General features: G+C 42.6%; 2 non-coding genes across 2 annotated transcripts; both read left to right on the plus strand.

Annotated features, from left to right (window-relative positions):
* The first annotated feature begins 5,371 nt into the window (after positions 1-5,371).
* Positions 5,372-5,442, plus strand: Trnag-ccc. Its single transcript has one exon. It is a non-coding gene; the product is annotated as a tRNA-Gly (tRNA).
* A 173-nt stretch (positions 5,443-5,615) lies between these two features.
* Trnag-ccc lies at positions 5,616-5,686 on the plus strand. Its single transcript has one exon. It is a non-coding gene; the product is annotated as a tRNA-Gly (tRNA).
* Positions 5,687-6,339: the final 653 nt, after the last annotated feature.

A 6,339-nucleotide genomic window follows, 5' to 3' on the forward strand; every position in this document is an offset into this window, starting at 1 on the left:
GTTCGGCTGGTCTACAGACTGTGGCCAGGGTTTATTTAATGGCCACAAGCGTGTCAATTTAAGTTGCAATTAGGCAGTTAATAAATTTACTGATTTTTCTGGCCAGATTAGAGTCTAGATGGCAGTCTGATTAATGCCACTTTCGCAGCGATTCGGTAGCTGCCAGCCATTCCCAGCTGCGTGAGTTCAAATGTATTCATATCAGAGAGTGCAACAAATGAATGATCCAAACAACGAGATGCTGGCGATGTTGTCCATCATCCATCAAAGGTACCATTTCTGACCAGGAAGCATCCGGGCAACATGCAACATGTGTGTGGTGTGTTGGCACAGCAGGTGACATTTCCAGGCCAGATCAGGAAAATGTAAATAAATGAGCGGACTGCGGACAGCGGACAACGGACGACACCCATATGGACACCCATATATGAGCACCGGCAACACGATGTTGTTGCAAGTTGTACCTGGCTTGTTATGCCCATGTTGCTGTTGCTTTGATATACATACAAAACACTTTTTCATATCGATATTTGTGATAGGCCGTGATTAATGGCGAGCGACACAAACACTTAATTTGACGCCAGGCCCGTAGCTGGCGCCTTGAGGAAACGGCAGCGATCTCAACTCAACTCGCTACTACACTGTAAACAAAATATGTACTATAAATTATTATTTTCTAATACATATAAAGGTTCTATCATCTACCTAAAAAGCCTATACGAAACTATAAGCAATTTAGTTATGAAGAAACTATTTCCCTCTGTGTAAAGTAAGATTTTGCTGCTGGTCCACTGGCGGGAGAAACAATAATCTCAGGAAAGATTAATTATTGTAATCACATCAACAGCAGAGCCATGCGAACGGATTCAGACTCGGACTCGGATTCGGATTCAGACTCGAAATGGGAGTCACAGAAGAAACGAACACGAAAATGATCAATGATCATCGCACCGTTCTCTGTTGATTTTTATAGCGAACTCCGATCTTGGGTCTGGGTTACACATTTCATTGGCTAATCAAGATGCTAATTTGAAGAAGATTAATTTGTGTGCGAGTTTCTGACTGCCTGCCAGGCATGGCCAAAACAGATACCAACGGCTAAGCCGGAGAAAACTGAAGGCTTATTATTAATACAGGCCAGCACAGCCCCCAGAAAGATGTGTCTTGTATTTAATTAAATATATCCACCATACACCAAAAGAAAAGTTTGATGGACAAAATTTCAAAGAACTTAGCCATTAAGAGATTCTGCTAATGGAAATAGAATTATTTCTTTCAGTGCTTCAGCCATTTAGAGTTTCGGATGAGTGTTGTGTTGGCTTCGCAGTGACATGCAGATTAATTGAAATTTTATGAGTAGCGCAGACGTAAACAATCAGCGAGACCACCTTTGCCAGCCCCCTAAGGTCATAGGAGCTTCGCTAAGATGCGGAGCCGGAGATCGCGCGTATCCAGTGTCCAACCCCGCTAACTGGATAACTGGAGGTGCAGCTTGGCGTCGGACAGCTGTTGTTCACCCCGTGGCCAAAAGCAACTTGCAACATTATGAAAAATAGCCAGCAACCAGGCACAGTGCACGCGACCCTTGGAATGTGTGAAAATATTGATTTCTTTAACGATTTTGTAGCTTTCTAATTTGGAAAAAAACGTAATTTTAAGTTAATTTCTAAGCCCGAAATAAACGAAAAAAATATACAAATTTTGATAATTAAATTCTTTTATTGTAACCACTGTTCCCTGAGATCCTGCTGACGCGATCGCCACGCTAATTGATAGACTGTGAAATTATTTAACAACGCCGGGAAAGTGAGCTAAGGAATCGGCAACGGCCCCGAAAAGGGGCTTCCAAGCGTGGCCAGTTGGGTCAGACCAGGTCCGATGGGTTTCGGCCCGGTCATCAAGCTGGCGGTCGGCACTTTGTTTGGTCTTGCACGAGAGCTTTTGGTTTTGGCCCCTGGCCACATATCCACATCCCCGTCCGCGCGTGGACCTGGTGGTGGTCTTTAAAGTCTAAGTGAAAAGTGTTAAAAACCGCGATTCACGGCCGGCAGACAAATGAGCAGCGCTTTTTGACATTTGCGAAATTTGAAATGTCAGCCGGGATCTGGAGAGTGACTCTCTTGACGAAGGTCCCGGATGGGAGGTCCCGAGCCGGATCCATATCGGATCGCCAATGGTCTTATTTTTTTGGCGAGGGGAGAGAATTTAAATTAAAACCCAGGTGAAAGGTTATTAATTTGCAAGTGGAACTAGGGCGGTGCTCGGCTCATTGTTAATATTCGGATCTCCACTCATTTGGGTTAATGCTGATGGCACTTTGACAGGGACTCTGGGGCGTTGATGCCGTAAAAAATGGCAATGACAGAGATGCGGTTTATTTAATTAATAGGCATACTTAGTGAAAGCTGGCCTAAATGACTTAAGAAGATAATTTTTGAAGAGTTCTTAAGCTAAAATTATTCATACAAATCTTACATAAACTGCTTACCTTTAAAATCATTAAATAAAAGTATGTTTTTTATAAAATCTTGTATTATATATGGATCTATTATATTCGTTTTCCCACAAACTTCTGGTAACCCTATCTTTTAGGCTTCTTAACTTCAAGTTTCTGCAGCTGAAGTGTGAAATTTGCTAAGCAAAATCATGGATCGGAGTTGCCTCTGTTGAACCCCAAGAAGACCCTTGGTCTAGCCCTGGGCCAGGGCTTGGGATAATTCGATGCTACTAGGATAGGTAGCCAGGCGAAATGGCAACGAGCCGTGGCCATTTCCACTTGGTAACGGTAAGCAGGAAAATTCAAAAATTCAACACGCACGACACACAAAATTCAAAAATACAGAAAAAAAACCCGAATGGAAAAAATAGGCAACTTTGTGACCATAACTTATGCGAAAATGATTCGATTTGGAGGCGTAAAAAATGCAGATACCCCGTGCAGAGCTACCCAATAATGGTCTCTCTACCGAAGAAGCTGTGAAAGTTGCACTGCGACTTGCGGGAGAAAGAGTGTGGCGACGGGCCAAATTTGTAGAAAATTGAATGCCACCTACCCATCATCACCGTCGTCTTCGGTAGCCAGATATGCTGGAAAAGACAACATCTGACCACGTAGGCGGCACACGGATGCCAATGTGTAATTTTTGTGAATTTATTTTATTTGGCAGTCGCGCGGTTACAAACTGCACAAAGAAAAAAGGTTTTTAAAGTTTAAAACAAGCTTAAAATATTTTTAAAAAATCATTAAGACATTACTTATAATTGCAAAGCTTTAAAGAACTCTTGTCATTCTCTAGCAACTCATAAAATTATATGTTTTTGGCCAACTTTTTCGAGGAGTGACTTCAAAAATCAGCAAATGGCATCTTCAGTAACAACAGCAGAAAATCACAGAAAATAATTGGCAAGTGGTGGGAAAGATTTCTCCCTGGGCACTTCGTCTAATTGAAATTCCCATGCTCATCGCTCAGCGCCTCTAATGGGCGACCCCAGCTGCCACACACACAATCTGAATCTGGCCGGGCCAATTTGAGCCAAATCGCACAACAACACGCACTTTTTGGCCAAATGCACGCACTCCCATGGTCTAGAACAGCCAAAAGGAGTGGGAAATGGTAATGCCAGTCGTTGTCCCAGCCACCAGGACTAAAAATGCTGGACTACTGGACTCACTGACTCTGTCTCTAGTTGCATTCAACGGGCATTTTCGGTACTTTTAATTGTCAGTGACAGTACATGCCCCTTCTCGCACTCGGATCTGGTGCGATTGCGAAATGGTTCTCATGTGACCCGAGATTTTAATGCTGCTAACGAATTTTAATTGGCCACTAAATGATTTTAATTGTGCCACTGATGTTGGCCATAAGTTACATGGCAAATGGCTGGTAATTCTAGATGCCGCTCTGCAGATTATTTTCGAAAACGGGGACTTTAATAAAGTGGAGTACAAGTGGAGTATAGCAGACTGAATTATATAATTTTAATTTGATGCTTCAGAGCTTTATTTTGTAAGCCCTTTTATAGCCAATCCTATTTAAACGAATTATGTGTAATCTTATTCAAATAAATTCTTAAATGTCAATCAAATACGAATGCTTAAAGTACCCGATATTAGCAATCAATTTGATAATGTTGAAATACATTGCCATCTAGGGTATGAAAAACTGCAAAAACACAAAAAAAAACAGAAAAATAAACGATCAACGCCAGCACAGGTCCTCATCACAGATTGCTCCGCATCCGCAGAACATCCGCACCAGCATCCGCGTCGGCGTTCTCGTCGCCGTCTTTCATTTCCTTTGATCTCGTAGCGCCGATCAAATCGATCAAATGTAATTTTCGCAGCACGAACGTGCGGCATGGCAAAAGGAGTTGGCCCAACTACGAGCGCCAAGTGCTGGCCTGGGCTGGCCTGGCCCTCTGTGGTTCTTGCTTTTGTTGGCCTGGCCAAGTACATTTACACCAATTGCACTGATCGATCTGGGTGTAAGTTATATGCCACAGCAGCCGCAGCCGCAGCAGCAGCACCGTGCCAAATTCTTAATAGTTGCGGGCCTACTACGAGAGCGAACCACGAGGGGCCCAAAAACCGCCAAGACTCGGATGGGCCAACCAAGTCGAGAACCAAGAATCGAGATCCGAGAGTAAACAGCCAGCGACAGGGCCAAGACCATCACGATGGCGTTTTGTGGTTAAGCTCAGACTGGGAGTCCACTCAAAGCGGAATCAGGGTTACACCTTCAAAAAATTATCTATGGTCTTTGAATTTAAAACTGTTTTAATAAAAACTTACAAAGAAAACTACTATTTTTATTTTGTTTAAGGATTGCTTACAATATTTTATCAAATGTTATGTCTAAAAAGGTAATAGCTTTTTTCCAGTGCAAGAATAAAACTTGGACGTTGGCGGTTTTGCTATAATTAAGGACTTTGGTGTAATTTGTACACCTATTTAGGATCGCGTTGATTACAGGCCGGCGTTTTATTGCTTTTGACACCTAAAGGGAAACCGGCTTGGGCCAGCTCCCTTCCATGTCCCTCCCATCTTATAGTTCGTCCAATCCCCATGCCCACCATCCCTTCTCCCAAAGATTCTGGCCCATTTGGAAGCTGTGCGAAAAGCCCAACTCCCGGCCGAGAAGAAGAGATCCCTCGATTGGCGCACTGAAGTGGATTTATTGGCTGACGTGAGAGTTTAGCGTTGACGGCATAGAACAAAAGGAATCGCCAGTTGACTTAGGTCCGGGGGCAGCCATCCCGGATCAGAATCGTTCTTTCAGAGTGAACTCTCACATAACACCGGACATCCTTTTATTAATTCGCACGATCGTTGCTTTTTATGTTTAGTAGTTATTCTCCTACTTTCACCTGAGCATCGGTGGTTCAATGGTAGAATTCTCGCCTCCCATGCGAGTGGTCCGGGTTCGATTCCCGGCCGATGCAGCAAATATTTATTTTTTGTTTTAAGTGGTTTAATAGTTTAAGGATAAATATTTAATCTCACAAATTAAAAAAAAATATATTGAATAATTTTTTATGAAATTTAGTTATTTTACTTTCTTTTTTACTCGTCCTTGTTCCTTATGTTTAGTAGAATTTTCATAACTTTCACCTGAGCATCGGTGGTTCAATGGTAGAATTCTCGCCTCCCACGCGAGTGGTCCGGGTTCGATTCCCGGCCGATGCAAAGAAGAGCAGTATCGTTTCTTTTTTGTTTAAATAATACATTTTAATTAACGTAGTATAGACCACTATTAACAATAAATAATTAATCTATTGACTATCCTTTCTAAAGGTCAATTTCAAGGCCATTCAGTCTAGTCAATGATTGCCAACCAAATTAAATACCAGACACGATTCACATAATTCATTATCGCATTTGCATTACCAAATCTAAAATGGTAATTTGTCTGGGCCCGAAATAGTGTTCTACCAAAATTATATCATAAATAATTTGTCAGCAATTTGCCAAAAAAAAACCAGAGATATTATGGCGGCATTATCGCCAGCAATTAGTTGCCAATGGCCACTGAAAATTTGAATGCATAAAGTCTGGCGTGGGCCGCGAAATCAGATGGCGTCGATGGTTATCGCCGCGAAAAACAATCGCCGTCGACTGACTGACTATTGAAAGCTTTTGTCGACGCTAGTTTCGGGGGCGTATCCAGTGCCGGATTCCGGATTCTGCGAAATTCCGCCCACACAAATTCACGGCTTTTTGGACAAATTGCTTTGACACTTTTCCAGCGAACGGCCGCTTTGCAGGAGAATGGATGCTGGTTATTGGGGATTGGAGTTTGTAGTTCTCAGCGGGTGATCGCCGTTAAGTCCGATTTCGAC

This window comes from Drosophila ananassae, chromosome 3R, assembly GCF_017639315.1.
Source record: "Drosophila ananassae strain 14024-0371.13 chromosome 3R, ASM1763931v2, whole genome shotgun sequence".
Taxonomy (NCBI): domain Eukaryota; kingdom Metazoa; phylum Arthropoda; class Insecta; order Diptera; family Drosophilidae; genus Drosophila; species Drosophila ananassae.